This window comes from Elephas maximus, chromosome 15 (genome assembly GCF_024166365.1).
Source record: "Elephas maximus indicus isolate mEleMax1 chromosome 15, mEleMax1 primary haplotype, whole genome shotgun sequence".
Classification (NCBI taxonomy): domain Eukaryota; kingdom Metazoa; phylum Chordata; class Mammalia; order Proboscidea; family Elephantidae; genus Elephas; species Elephas maximus.
This window is the reverse complement of record NC_064833.1, coordinates 59029937-59044464: the sequence shown is the minus strand read 5'-3', so window position 1 is coordinate 59044464 and position 14528 is coordinate 59029937.

The following is a 14528-nucleotide window of genomic DNA, read 5'->3' as shown; positions in this document are numbered from 1 at the left end:
TCTTCCAGTGGTCACAAAGAAAACTAGAAAATCCAAACAAGTATTTGGTAAATGAGGGAAAGATTCCTGAAATTTGCATAAAAGTTTTGAGTATGAATGAACTATGGATTTAATCAAGAACACTAGAGGAGGAAGATGCACACAGAAAAAGATAATACATTTGTTTAAGAATATTGACTCAACTCCTCAATGATATTTCCATGACAACACAGACGTTTTGAAGTTTTGGGATTGTCTTGTGGACAAAAATCAGCTTTATTTTGGGAAAGCAGAAAATCTGTAAGAGGAAAAAAAACTTAGGATGACGACAGAGTAATAAAAAAAAAAGGTCCTTAGGTGGCACAAATGATTTGCACGTGACTGCTAACCTAAATGTCGATGGTTCAAACCCACCCAGTGTTGCCATGGAAGAAAGTCCCGACAATCTGCTTTTATAAAGATTATAGCCACAGAAATTCTATACAGCAGATCTACTCTGTAACACTTATGGAGTCACAATGAGTCAGAATTGACTCAATGGCAACTAACAACAATGAAAAAGAAATTACTGTGCAATCCAGAAGGTAGAAAGAACTTCCACTGAAGGAGAACGAAAAATTTAGTAGAAAGGTTGGGGGTTAGTAGGTAAGAGTGTAATGTCACTGAATTCAAGAGCAGGGAGAGATTTGATGAAGAGGTCAATAACATCAAATGCTTGAAAGTCAAAAATATGAGCAGTACAAAATTCCATGTGTTCAATGAATGAAAAATAAAATAAATTAATGAGAAAACACAACACTTTTAGTATTTGACTCTACTATTTTAGTAGAGGTAAATGGGAAGGTGTAATCCCGAATGCAAAAATTTAAGGGTAAACTAAGTATGAGCTGATGTTTGAAACTTCTTTCCTTTTACAAAATTATAAGAAGGGACAAGAAAGCAAGGCCTTGAAAATGTCTGGTTTTGGAATAGTCATTGATTTCCTTGAATAATGGCTTATGTTTTAACTATCAGAGGGACTTACGGATGTTTACGTCTAGGAGAAAAAAATTTGGGGGGAGAAAAGTTGATAGCACTCTCCCTGCCCCAAAAATATATAAATAAAAAAAGAGAAGAAATAAGATAAATACAAAACACATGAAACGACAAGGCCAAATGTCAAAGTGAATCAAGTTAGCCCCTTAGTAAAACAGAGTAAAGAAGTGGAAAATAAGCAAACTTACTAGGAATTGAAAGAGAATGGCATAACTGTCCTTATTTTTCTTCATTGAGCCAAGAGTGTTTCAGAACATAGAGTTCCATAGTAAAATTGAGGGTGTGCGAAGAACTGTTGTTTTTAGGTGCCGTCCTGTCAGTTCCAACTCATAGTGACCCTATGTACAACAGACTGAAACACTGCCTGGTTCTGTGCCATCCTCATAATCGTTGTTATGCTTATGCCCATTGTTGTACTCACTGTGTCAATCCATCTCATCAAGGGTCTTCCTCTTTTTCACTGATCCTCTACTTTACCAAGGATGATGTCCTTCTCCAGGGACTGGTCCTTCCTGATAACATGTCCAAAGTACGTGAGATGAAGTCTTGCCTTCCTTTCTACTGAGGAGCTTTCTGGCTGTACTTCTTCCAACACAGATTTGTTTGTTCTTTCACCACCACAGTACAACAAATTGACAGTCGTGGGGGGGTGAGAAGAACAGAAAAATGTAATATGCCTACTACTTATGGAAAAACATCATTATTCCCCTTACTATGTTATATATGGTCTTATATAGTTTATTAATAAATGTAAGAAAATTCCTATATTTTTGAAAGGCAATTTGGTAGAGTGCCAAAATAATATGAAAGCAAATGATCTAAAGAGAGGTAATAACATCTGCCCTGTTATTTTCCTAAAAGTTACTTCTAAACATTAGTGATAACTAAAGTCCCTTATATTATAGATGTTTAAGATTCAACAACCCACGTTATTTTCTAACTAGATGTTTCTGAGTCCTCCAAATTCTTGGAAATTCTCCTTAATTTAGTTAAAATATATCAGGCACCCTCACCCCAATTACTGGCTTCCTCGAGGATTTTACAGTCTCATGGTCAAAACTCACACACAATTTCATGTTAAATTTTCAATTACTTCATCAACTTACTAATATAAGTGATAATGAAATATATCAAAAGCAAAGCAAAGAGTGACTTAAGATTGAATATACCCACTCTTCATTTATCGACTTTTTATCCTACATTATACGTTTACAACAATAGTAAAAAGTCTATCTGGCTATTTTGTGCATTAATGATGTATGTCCGGCAATAATGAATGTTGAGGTGTGAGGCCAGAGTAATGCTGGCAGTGATGGTTAAAGTTATGTGTCAACTTGGCTGGATCATCATTCTCAGTGGTTTGGCAGTTATGTAATGATGTAGTCATCCTTCATTTTGTGATCTGATTTAATCATCCTCCATTTTGTGGTCTGATGTGAGCAACCTATCAGTTGAAAGGGAATTTCCTTGGGGGTGTGGCTTGCACTGAATATAATTTTCACATAACACTGATTTTCACATAATGACCTGATCCTTGCAACTTAACCATGTGGATAAGTGAGGACTGGGTGTACTAGATATCATCTTCCTAAGTTCTTTGGCTACTCCTACTACCAGGAACAATTCATCCTTTCCCTACAACCCTCCTCAAGACAGCCACAAATGGTTGTGCAAACTGTGCTGTGCACAGGAACCCAGAGCAGAATGGGAAGGAAGTCTGAAATTCCGGCCTGATCTGTGACCCAGGGGTCCTCTTAATTGATGCAAGAGGCATCTTTCCTAGTTCCACAAAAGTACCACGTGGAGCAGTGTTAGCTCTGGTTCTTCTGGGTTGCACATCCTTTTAAACCCTCCTTTTACAAAGCTCTTTCTTCCTTTATACTTTCCTAAATACAAACTTTCCCTACTCCTGCCTCCCTATTGCATAGAAACTGATTTACAATCCTTATTACTCCAATTTGTCTAGATATCTATCTAGGCCATACTTAGTGGCCTCAACTTTTTTCATAAGCACACAGTAAGGTTGTTTCTAAAACAAGAGTTCTTTCCCCAACATGACTTCTTCTACCTTTCTGCAATTTTTAAGGAAACTATTTTTTGCCTTTAACAACCTATTATTTTGTGTCCTTCTAAATAGGAGAGACTATCAATAATTATGCCTAAACTTAAAGAAGCTTTAGAAGCACATAAGAGCAGGAGAGGAGGTGCACTTTCTTAGTTACAGGAGCTGATGCTGGGCAGCCCTTTTTCAAGGTGCTTTTTTTTTTTTTTTTATTGACATAGTCATTAAGTGTTTTTGAAATACAGAGACTTAAATATTACCTGAAAATAAGTATGAGGCGATTAATTTAAAGTAAATAAAAAGCACAGACAGAATACAGGCAGAAGATATAATGAATTTTATTTCCCTAAGTAATATAGAACATTTTGCCAGTGAAAGAACATAAGATCTCTTTGAAGATGACAACTAGAAAGGAACAGACTGTTGACTGGCTCAAAGCAGCCATGGGAGTGACTGTAAAGATCACCTCAGCATGGCCTTCGGCCAAAGGAAAATTTCCTAACATATGTTAAAACATGCCTAAGCAAGATATCTGATTTTTCAGAGATATCTATGACCATCAGGAATATAATAACAGGCAAAGCAATTGTCCATTAATAATTTAATGAAACATCAGAGAATTGACTGAACATTTTTGCTAGGCCTATTTCTATGATGACTAGTTATAGAATCCTTCTTCTAATAAAGATAAGCACATAAAGATCTAACCCCAGGTTGCATGATATTTATTATGAAATTATACTGTAGTTGAGAAGACTCTTCCAGATGCTTTTCTATTCCTTTGGGGGTATTATTAAATCACACTTCTGTGCCCAAACAGAGCCTTTACATTTGCTCTAGAAACCTACCCTCGCTATGCTTTATTAGTGGGCTTCAACAACAAAAAGATCCCACGATTTTGTATTAAATATTTCTATATGGATTATTTTACAGAGTAGACTTTTATTAGTGTATATATTTAAATAGAGTTAAGTCCTTTTGTAGAGTTAATAGTAACTATAATAAAAACCTGTTGTCATTAAGTTGATTATGAATCATACCAACACAAAAATCGAATTTGTAATTCAATTGTTATAAACTGTATAAATAGTAATCTGATACTATTTTACATGGCTATGCTTTTTAAATCATGAGATAGAATAACGTGTTTACCTTACAGAAAGAAATGGAAGTATGTCTTTACATTAAATAAGGAGAGATGGAAATATAGTAAAATAGTTATCGTAACTCTGAAGTAGCCAATGAGTTTCAAAACAGTTCTTGCAATACTTAGAATATTTTAGGATAGTATTCTGTACAATGGCCAACTGCAATTACTCAATCCATGTTATTTCCAACTTGGCAAATGTTTGCGTGAAAGTCTTAACTGCTTCCGGTTATTTTTATTTTTTCTCTATACTCTTGGGTCGAATAAAAGATTGAAATCTAATTAGAAACCAAACCCCTACATCCCAAATTTGTCTCACCTGTGCCCCAAGTTAATAATTAGAAATGGTAGAAACTTGAACCCCTGAGAATCTTCTGATACACAAATTTGCATTTCTTCCAATATGAGAAATAATTTTTCATACTGAGATTATTAATGTTTTCCACAGAGCCTTTATTCAAAGTGTACACTATGTCTCATAACATAAAAGAAAAAGAAAATAAAGCTTTGTATTGTAAAACAGATGCTTCAATAAATAGATGTGAAATTAAGACCATAGAATGTATCTATCATCTGCTTTCACAAGGTACATAGAGATACAACTTTCATATCTCACCTGAGGAAAAGTTAAATATTAAGTTAGCCATTTATATCACACAAGGGTGCAACTGAATATGCCCTAAATTTAAACTTCCCACAGTGCATTGATAGAAATCCACAGCTGCCGAGGCGATAATCTATAGCAATCAGCTGACCAACTGATCTTATAATGGTAAACTACCAGAATTCGATTTGGTTATCATAAAGCCTGTAATTTAAACAGAAGACTGCTGAGATTTTCATAAATTGCAGTTACAAAGTAAATGCCAGAAGACTCTCACTTTTATTATTTACACATTCAGTTTGGATTATTCTAACTTCTAAAATGCAACTGTTTTATCTGAATTTTTTCTACCTCCCTGCACTCAGGAATCAACCTTTAAATGGAATTTGGTAAAGAGGCTTCTCTGTTAAATAAAAAATCACCTATAATTAAGATTTTCTAAGGTCAGAATGGATTCCTAGGGAAACTTTCATAATTCTCTTGCTGGTAGTGTTTAAACATCTTGATTTTCATTATCTGGAAAGACTTATAGGTGAAGTAGTTCCTAAAATCAAAGGGTTGGAGCACCTCTTTTACGCAGCCTCTTGCGTTTATATTTACTCTGCTTAAATGAAAAAAAAAAAAAAAAAGAACAAGGAAACCTAAAACCCTGTAAAAAAAAAAATTGGTAAAGACAGGACAGGTAATGCATGGTTGAAGAAATACAGATATCGAATAAACATGCAGAAAAAGTTTATAGTAACTACTAATAAAAGAAGTACAAATTAAAGTGTGGTATTATTATTGCCAGTGATTTATGAAACACTTTAAAATGTAAATTATTTAGTACTAATAAAGTCAGAAAAGTATTCTCATGCACTCCTGGAAAAAAGTTTCTTATAAGGATCAAAAACAAACCCGTTGCCGTCAATTTGATTTTGACTCCTAGCAACCCTATAGGACAGAGTTGAACTGCCCCATAGGGGCTCCAAGGAGCAGCTGGGATTCGAACTGACAACCTTTTGGTTAGCAACCAAGCTCTTAACCACTGAGCCACCAGGGCTCCTATAAGGATCAAGGCCTTAAAAATTGTATTTAAATATGGCTTTAGCTAAAAATCCACTTCTAACAAGCCCTAATGAAACAATTAGAAATGCACAGAAATATGTGTTTAAAATAGAATACTACTACCACTAATAATAATGACTAACAGGTAGTGAAAAACCTCGTGTTAAATTCATCTCTTAAAGCTTTACATGTATTAACTACTATAATTATCACAATAATCTTAAGAAATATGTACTATTATAATTCCTACCATATTTGAGAGACGACTTGGGTTTAAGTAATTTGGCCAGAGTCTCACAGTTATTCCGTAGTCTAGCCGGGTTTGCACAAGCAGCCCGTTTCTGCTGCAGAGTCTGTGCTCTTACACACCACATTATTTTTAGGGATAACAACAACAACACAATAATAATACCTGAAACAACCAAGATACTTTATAATAGTAGAATTGTTTACATAAACTAGGATAACCGTCTATGACTGAATAATACGCAGCAATTACAACTTACTTTTGAAAATTTCTAATGATATGGCAAAGAGATAGTATTTCATAAAATAAATAAAAGATGAAAAAACTATAAATATGTTCCCTATTATTTATAGTGCAATTGCATATATAGTGCAATCAAGAAAATTGCTTTGTCATTAGCAACTATAACTTCTTCTCAAGATGGAATAGTCTTTCTCTAGTGAGTAACTTGATTTTTTTCTAAGAATAGATTGTGAGATAATGAATCGGAATCAACCGGATGGCAAAGGTTTTTTTTTTTTTTTTTTTTTAGTTTTAATGTCTTTAGATCACAGAGGACAAAAACTGACTCAACAGTTTGGTTTTTTTGATTATAGAGAAGAAAACAAAATTTATGCACTTATTTTTTATTGATCATGAACAAAATTTTAAGGTGGAGTAGGAGCGACATCAAGAGAGGAAAAAAGAAAAAAGTGGGATAGCTGAATAATGTCTAATATTTATTTTTATTTTGTGGTCACTATAGTGAAATCTGTTTTCTTTATCTTGAAACTCTAGTAAAAGTCTAAACCTAGCTACTTCATTTTTTGTTTTTGTTTTTTTCCTTTCAATAGTGAAATCTGTTTTCTTTATCTTGAAACTCTAGTAAAAGTCTAAACCTAGCTACTTCATTTTTTGTTTTTGTTTTTTTCCTTTCATTTCAGTTTGGTAGGATGAGTTGGCGACAAGTATCTGCAAACCTGACAAGACCCCTTTCAGGTCTTTGGTCAAATGTCACCTTCCGAGTTTGATATCTCTCGACTGCTTTTTTAAAAAATTGGAACACCACCTCTGCAATCCCTACCCTACTCCCCTGCTTCATGTTCCTTCATAGCACATGATATCATCTGACATGTGAGCCATTCTTCTCATTTGTTTATGTGTCTGCCCTTCTCCCTCTTCACCACCACTGGAATGTAACTTGACAAGAATATGGATTCCCATTTGTCTCTTGCTATTTCCTCAGTACCTCAAAAAACGTCTAATTACTGAATATTACTGAATAAACAGAAGTGTCTGTACCTGTGTCTGAGCTAGCAAAGATAAAGGTCTACTGACAAAGTGCCCAGTGGAGGAAAAAAGCAACAAAATGCAGAAATCAAAGTCAGAATTAACTAGGAAAAACATATGCTCCCTGGAAATTTATTGAACTTTTAGGGAGGATACTGGATGTTACACATGATAGGGGACAATGTTTGACATAGTCTTACCTAAATTTTACTGTTGTTAGGTGTGGTCCAGTGGATTTAAAATCTCAGGAACCCCATGTGACAGAATACAACTGCCCCATACGATTTCCTAGGCTGTGATATTTCTGGAAGCAGACCAACAAACAGGTCTTCCTCCTGTGAAGCCTCGGTGGGTTCAAACCACCAACAGTTCTGCTGGCAGCTGATTGTAAACTGCTCATGACACCCAGGCTCCATTCTGAGAATAACAAACAAAAACAAACTCATTACCTTTAAGTTGATTCCGACTCATAGTGATCCTATAGGACAGAGTAGAACTGCCCCATAGGATTTCCAAGGAGCAACTGGTGGATTCAAATGGCCGACCTTTGGTTAGCACCCATAGCTCAGCATAGCTCTTAACCATTGCTCCACCAGGGCTCCATTTTGGCAAAAAAAAAAAAAAAAATCATTGTCATCAAGTCTGTTCTGACTCATAGTGATCCCATAAGACAGAGTAGAAGTGCCCCATAAGGTTTCCAGGAGAGGCTAGTGGATTTGAACTGCTGACCTTTTGGTTAGCAGCCAAATGCTTAAACACTGAATTCTAGCTCTTAAAACATAGGCTATGTGTTATGGAGATTATTCACCTTTGGGCCACCTCACAGTGAAGTGCAGACATACTGCTGATCACCCGAAAAAGGTATATGGAGGACAAGCTGTATAATTACTTATCCAGAGAGAAGTGCCATGTGTTTTTAACCATCTTGAAAGTGAAAACACACAACTGTTTCAAAAGTGATCTTCAAGTCAAGTCACAAGAGGATTCATTAGGGATGGCAGGTGCTGATTTGCTGGAGAGGCATTTTCCATGTGGGCAACTCTCTGGACGTTCTGCAGATTGAGAACCAGTGGCAGTTTCTCAGGCTGTGGTTTTGATTCTCCTGAGCAGGGCTGGGGAGGTCAGCCACCAGCTAATAAACTGCAAATGCTCAAGGAAGGACTGGGTTGGAAGAAGTAGAATCTTGATTACTACGCCAAAATACAAATAATGGCAGAGGAACAGTAGAGTCTTTGAAGTTAGGTCAGATTGTTTTAGAAAATTGCCTGTAGGATTTACAATAACCTCCCTTTGGAAAAGTTATTTGACCTTCTTGACACTTACTGTTGTTATGTGAAAACTGAAGTAATCGTGATTTCATAGAATTCTCATTGTATGTAAAGTGTCTGCCTTTAACACATAGTAATAATGATTGTGAAGAATGGGAATTCCAGAACCCTTAGTTGTGCTCATGAAGAATCTACATGGACAAAAAGGGACCTATTCCAACAAAACAAGGGGATACCGAGTGGTTTAAACTCAGGAAAGTTATGTGTCAGGGTTGTATCCTTTCACCATACTTATTCAATTTGTATGCTGAGCAAATAATGTGAGAAGATGGACTATATGAAGAAGAATGTGACATCAGGATTGGAGGAAGACTCATTAACAACTTTTGATATACACGTGACACAACCTTGCATAAGAGTATCAATTTTTGCTTTGCTAAATTCAAAGTCTACAGCCTTCCATATGGATTACACTTCAACATAAAGAAAGTAAAAAAAACTTCACAACTGAACCAATAAACAACATCATGACAGACGGAGAAAAGATTGAAGTTGTCAAGAACTTCGTTTTACTTGGATCCACAACCAACACACATGGAAGCCCAAAAAAACCCACTGCCATCCACATGGAAGCAGCAGTCAAGAAATCCAATGACATATTGCGTGGATTAAGTCTGCTGCAAAAGACCTTTTTGTGGTATTAAAAATTGAAGATATCACTTTAAAGAATAAGGTGCATGTGACCCTAATACACCACAGCATGTTTTCTCCTTTTCGAAACGGGCGATTGAGAGCTTGACATAACTAACGCCATGATGAAATTATAATTTTTTTTTTTTGCTTCTCCTTTCCACATATTTTTGTTAATGACTTTTTTTGTTCTGTCTAACCACCTGTGACTTACAACCCCCACATGAAGATTAGAGCCCGAATGCCTGGCATGTATATCTGTAGCCTGATAAGGAGACTTCTGGCATGTATCTCTTTAGTCTGATACAAAGTCTCTTGTAATTTTCTTGTAATGAATAACGCATCCAGCCATGCCGTCTGTGGGCTACATGCCGAAAAGACAGTTCTAACCCTTGTAAAAGTCATATATAAGCTCTAATGTAAAATTGCCTTTGAGGACTTCATAAAGGCAGCCTGCATTGTTGTTGGACTTGACATTGGTGCCAGCTCCTAAATAAACTTTCTCTCTCCTTCTGACTTGGAGTACGTTTCATTGGCTCGACTGCTCCAGGGCATGGACTCCAATTGGGCACCAATGCACCTGACCCAAGTTATGTTATTTTTTTTTTTTTAATAACTTTTATTAAGCTTCAGGTGAACGTTTACAAATCCAATCAGTCTGTCACATATAACTTTACATACATCTCACTCCCTACTCCCACTTGCTCTCCCCCTCTTGAGTCAGCCCTTTCAGTCTCTCCTTTCTTGACAATTTTGCCTGCTTCCCTCTCTCTCTATCCTCCCATCCCCCCTCCAGACAAGAGTTGCCAACACAATCTCAAGTGTCCACCTGATATAATTAGCTCACTCTTCATCAGCGTCTCTCTCCCACCCGCTGACCAGTCCCTTTCATTTCTGATGAGTTGTCTTCGGGGATGGTTCCTGTCCTGTACCAACAGAAGGTCTGGGGAGCATGGCCGCCGGGATTCCTCCAGTCTCAGTCAGACCATTAAGTTTGGTCTTTTTATGAGAATTTGGGGTCTGCATCCCACTGATGTCCTGCTCCCTCAGGGGTCCTCTGCTGTGCTCCCTGTCAGGGCAGTCATCGATTGTGGCCGGGCACCAACTAGTTCTTCTGGTCTCAGGATGATGTAGGTCTCTGGTTCATGTGGCCCTTTCTGTCTCTTGGGCTCTTAGTTGTCGTGTGGCCTTGGTGTTCTTCATTTTCCTTTGCTCCAGGTGGGTTGAGACCAATTGATGCATCTTAGATGGCCGCTTGTTAGCATTTAAGACCCCAGACGCCACATTTCAAGGTGGGATGCAGAATGATTTCATAATAGAATTATTTTGCCAATTGACTTAGAAGTCCCCGCAAACCATGTTCCCCAGACCCCCACGCTTGCTCCGCTGAGCTTTGAAGCATTCATTTTATCCCGGAAACTTCTTTGCTTTTGGTCCAGTCCAATTGAGCTGACCTTCCATGTATTGAGTGTTGTCTTTCCCTTCACCTAAAGCAGTTCTTATCTACTGATTAATCAATAAGAAACCCTCTCCTACCCTCCCTCCCTCCCCCCCTCGTAACCACAAAAGTATGTGTTCTTCTCCGTTTTTTCTATTTCTCAAGATCTTATAATAGATGTCTTATACAATATTTGTCCTTTTGCCTCTGACTCATTTCACTCAGCATAATGCCTTCCAGATTCCTCCATGTTATGAAATGTTTCAGAGATTCGTCACTGTTCTTTATCGATGCGTAGTATTCCATTGTGTGAATATACCACAACTTATTTACCCATTCATCCGTTGATGGACACCTTGGTTGCTTCCAACTTTTTGCTATTGTAAACAGAGCTGCAATAAACATGGGTGTGCATATATCTGTTTGTATGAAGGCTCTTGTATCTCTAGGGTATATTCCTAGGAGTGGGATTTCTGGGTTGTATGGTAGTTCTATTTCTAACTGTTTAAGATAATGCCAGATAGATTTCCAAAGTGGTTGTACCATTTTACATTCCCACCAGCAGTGTATGAGAGTTCCAATCTCTCCGCAGCCTCTCCAGCATTTATTATTTTGTGTTTTTTGGATTAATGCCAGTCTAGTTGGTGTGAGATGGAATCTCATCGTAGTTTTAATTTGCATTTCTCTAATGGCTAATGATCAGGAGCATTTTCTCATGTATCTGTTGGCTGCCTGAATATCTTCTTTAGTGAAATGTGTGTTCATATCCTTTGCCCACTTCTTGATTGGGTTGTTTGTCTTTTTGTGGTTGAGTTTTGACAGAATCATGTAGATTTTAGAGATCAGGTGCTGGTCGGAGATGTCATAGCTGAAAATTCTTTCCCAGTCTGTAGGTGGTCTTTTTACTCTTTTGGTGAAGTCTTTAGATGAGCATAGGTGTTTGATTTTTAGGAGCTCCCAGTTATCGGGTTTCTCTTCATCATTTTTGGTAATCTTTTGTATTCTGTTTATGCCTTGTATTAGGGCTCCTAGGGTTGTCCCAATTTTTTCTTCCATGATCTTTATCGTTTTAGTCTTTATGTTTAGGTCTTTGATCCACTTGGAGTTAGTTTTTGTGCATGGTGTGAGGTATGGGTCCTGTTTCATTTTTTTGCAAATGGATATCCAGTTATGCCAGCACCATTTGTTAAAAAGGCTATCTTTTCCCCAGTTAATTGACACTGGTCCTTTGTCAAATATCAGCTGCTCATACGTGGATGGATCTATGTCTGGGTTCTCAATTCTGTTCCATTGGTCTATGTGTCTGTTGTTGTACCAATACCAGGCTGTTTTGACTACTGTGGCTGTATAATAGGTTCTGAAGTCAGGTAAGGTGAGGCCTCCCACTTTCTTCTTCTTTTTCAGTAGTGCTTTGCTTATATCCGGGGCTTCTTTCCCTTCCATATAAAATTGGTGATTTGTTTCTCTATCCCCTTAAAATATGACATTGGAATTTGGATCGGAAGTGCGTTAAATGTATAGATGGCTTTTGGTAGAACAGACATTTTTACTATGTTAAGTCTTCCTATCCATGAGCAAGGTATGTTCTTCCACTTAAGTATGTCCTTTTGAATTTCTTGTAGTAGAGCTTTGTAGTTTTCTTTGTATAGGTCTTTTACATCCTTGGTAAGATTTATTCCTAAGTATCTTATCTTCTTGGGGGCTACTGTGAATGGTATTGATTTGGTGATTTCCTCTTCGGTGTTCTTTTTGTTGATGTAGAGGAATCCAAGTCATTTTTGTATGTTTATTTTATAACCTGAGACTCTGCCAAACTCTTCTATTAGTTTCAGTAGTTTTCTGGAGGATTCCTTAGGGTTTTCTGTGTATAAGATCATGTCATCTGCAAATAGTGATAACTTTACTTCTTCCTTGCCAATCCGGATACCTTTTATTTCTTTGTCTAGCCTAATTGCCCTGGCTAAGACTTCCAACACGATGTTGAATAAGAGCGGGGATAAAGGGCATCCTTGTCTGGTTCCCATTCTCAAGGGAAATGCTTTCAGGTTCTCTCCATTTAGAGTGATATTGGCTGTTGGCTTTGCATAGATGCCCTTTATTATGTTGAGGAATTTTCCTTCAATTCCTATTTTGGTAAGAGTTTTTATCATGAATGGGTGTTGGACTTTGTCAAATGCCTTTTCTGCATCAATTGATAAGATCATGTGGTTTTTGTCTTTTGTTTTATTTATGTGATGGATTACATTAATGGTTTTTCTGATATTAAACCAGCCTTGCATACCTGGTATAAATCCCACTTGATCAGGGTGAATTATTTTTTTGATGTGTTGTTGGATTCTATTGGCTAGAATTTTGTTGAGGATTTTTGCATCAATGTTCTATAATTTTCTTTTTTTGTAATGTCTTTACCTGGTTTTGGTATCAGGGAGATGGTGGCTTCATAGAATGAGTTGGGTAGTATTCCGTCATTTTCTATGCTTTGGAATACCTTTAGTAGTAGTGGTGTTAACTCTTCTCTGAAAGTTTGGTAGAACTCTGCAGTGAAGCCGTCCAGGCCAGGGCTTTTTTTTGTTGGGAGTTTTTTGATTACCGTTTCAATCTCTTTTTTTGTTATGGGTCTATTTAGTTGTTCTACTTCTGAATGTGTTAGTTTAGGTAGGTAGTGTTTTTCCAGGAATTCATCCATTTCTTCTAGGTTTTCAAATTTGTTAGAGTACAATTTTTCATAATAATCTGAAATGATTCTTTTAATTTCATTTGGTTCTGTTGTGATGTGGTCCTTCTCATTTCTTATTCGGGTTATTTGTTTCCTTTCCTGTATTTCTTTAGTCAGTCTAGCCAATGGTTTATCAATTTTGTTATTTTTTTCAAAGAACCAGCTTTTGGCTTTGTTAATTCTTTCGATTGTTTTTCTGTTCTCTAGTTCAGCTCTAATTTTTATTATTTGTTTTCTTCTGGTGCCTGATGGATTCTTTTGTTGCTCACTTTCTATTTGTTCAAGTTGTAGGGACAGTTCTCTGATTTTGGCTCTTTCTTCTTTTTGTATGTGTGCATTTATTGATATAAATTGGCCTCTGAGCACTGCTTTTGCTGTGTCCCAGAGATTTTGATAGGAAGTATTTTCATTCTCGTTGCTTTCTAAGAATTTCCTTATTCCCTCCTTGATGTCTTCTATAACCCAGTCTTTTTTCAGGAGGGTATTGTTCATTTTCCAAGTATTTGATTTCTTTTCCCTAGTTTTTCTGTTATTGATCTCTAGTTTTATTGCCTTGTGGTCTGAGAAGATGCTTTGTAATATTTCGATGTTTTGGACTCTGCAAAGGTTTGTTTTATGACCTAATATGTGGTTTATTCTAGAGAATGTTCCATGTGCGCTAGAAAAAAAAGTATATTTTGCAGCAGTTGGGTGGAGAGTTCTGTATAAGTCAATGAGGTCAAGTTGGTTGATTGTTGTAATTAGATCTTCCGTGTCTCTGTTGAGCTTCTTACTGGATGTCCTGTCCTTCTCCGAAAGTGGTGTGTTGAAGTCTCCTACTATAAATGTGGAGGTATCTATCTCGCTTTTCAATTCTGTTAAAATTTGATTTATGTATCTTGCAGCCCTGTCATTGGGTGCATAAATATTTAATATGGTTATGTCTTCCTGATCAATTGTCCCTTTTATCATTATATAGTGTCCTTCTTTATCCTTTGTGGTGGATTTAAGTCTAAAGTCTATTTTGTCAGAAATTAATATTGCTAC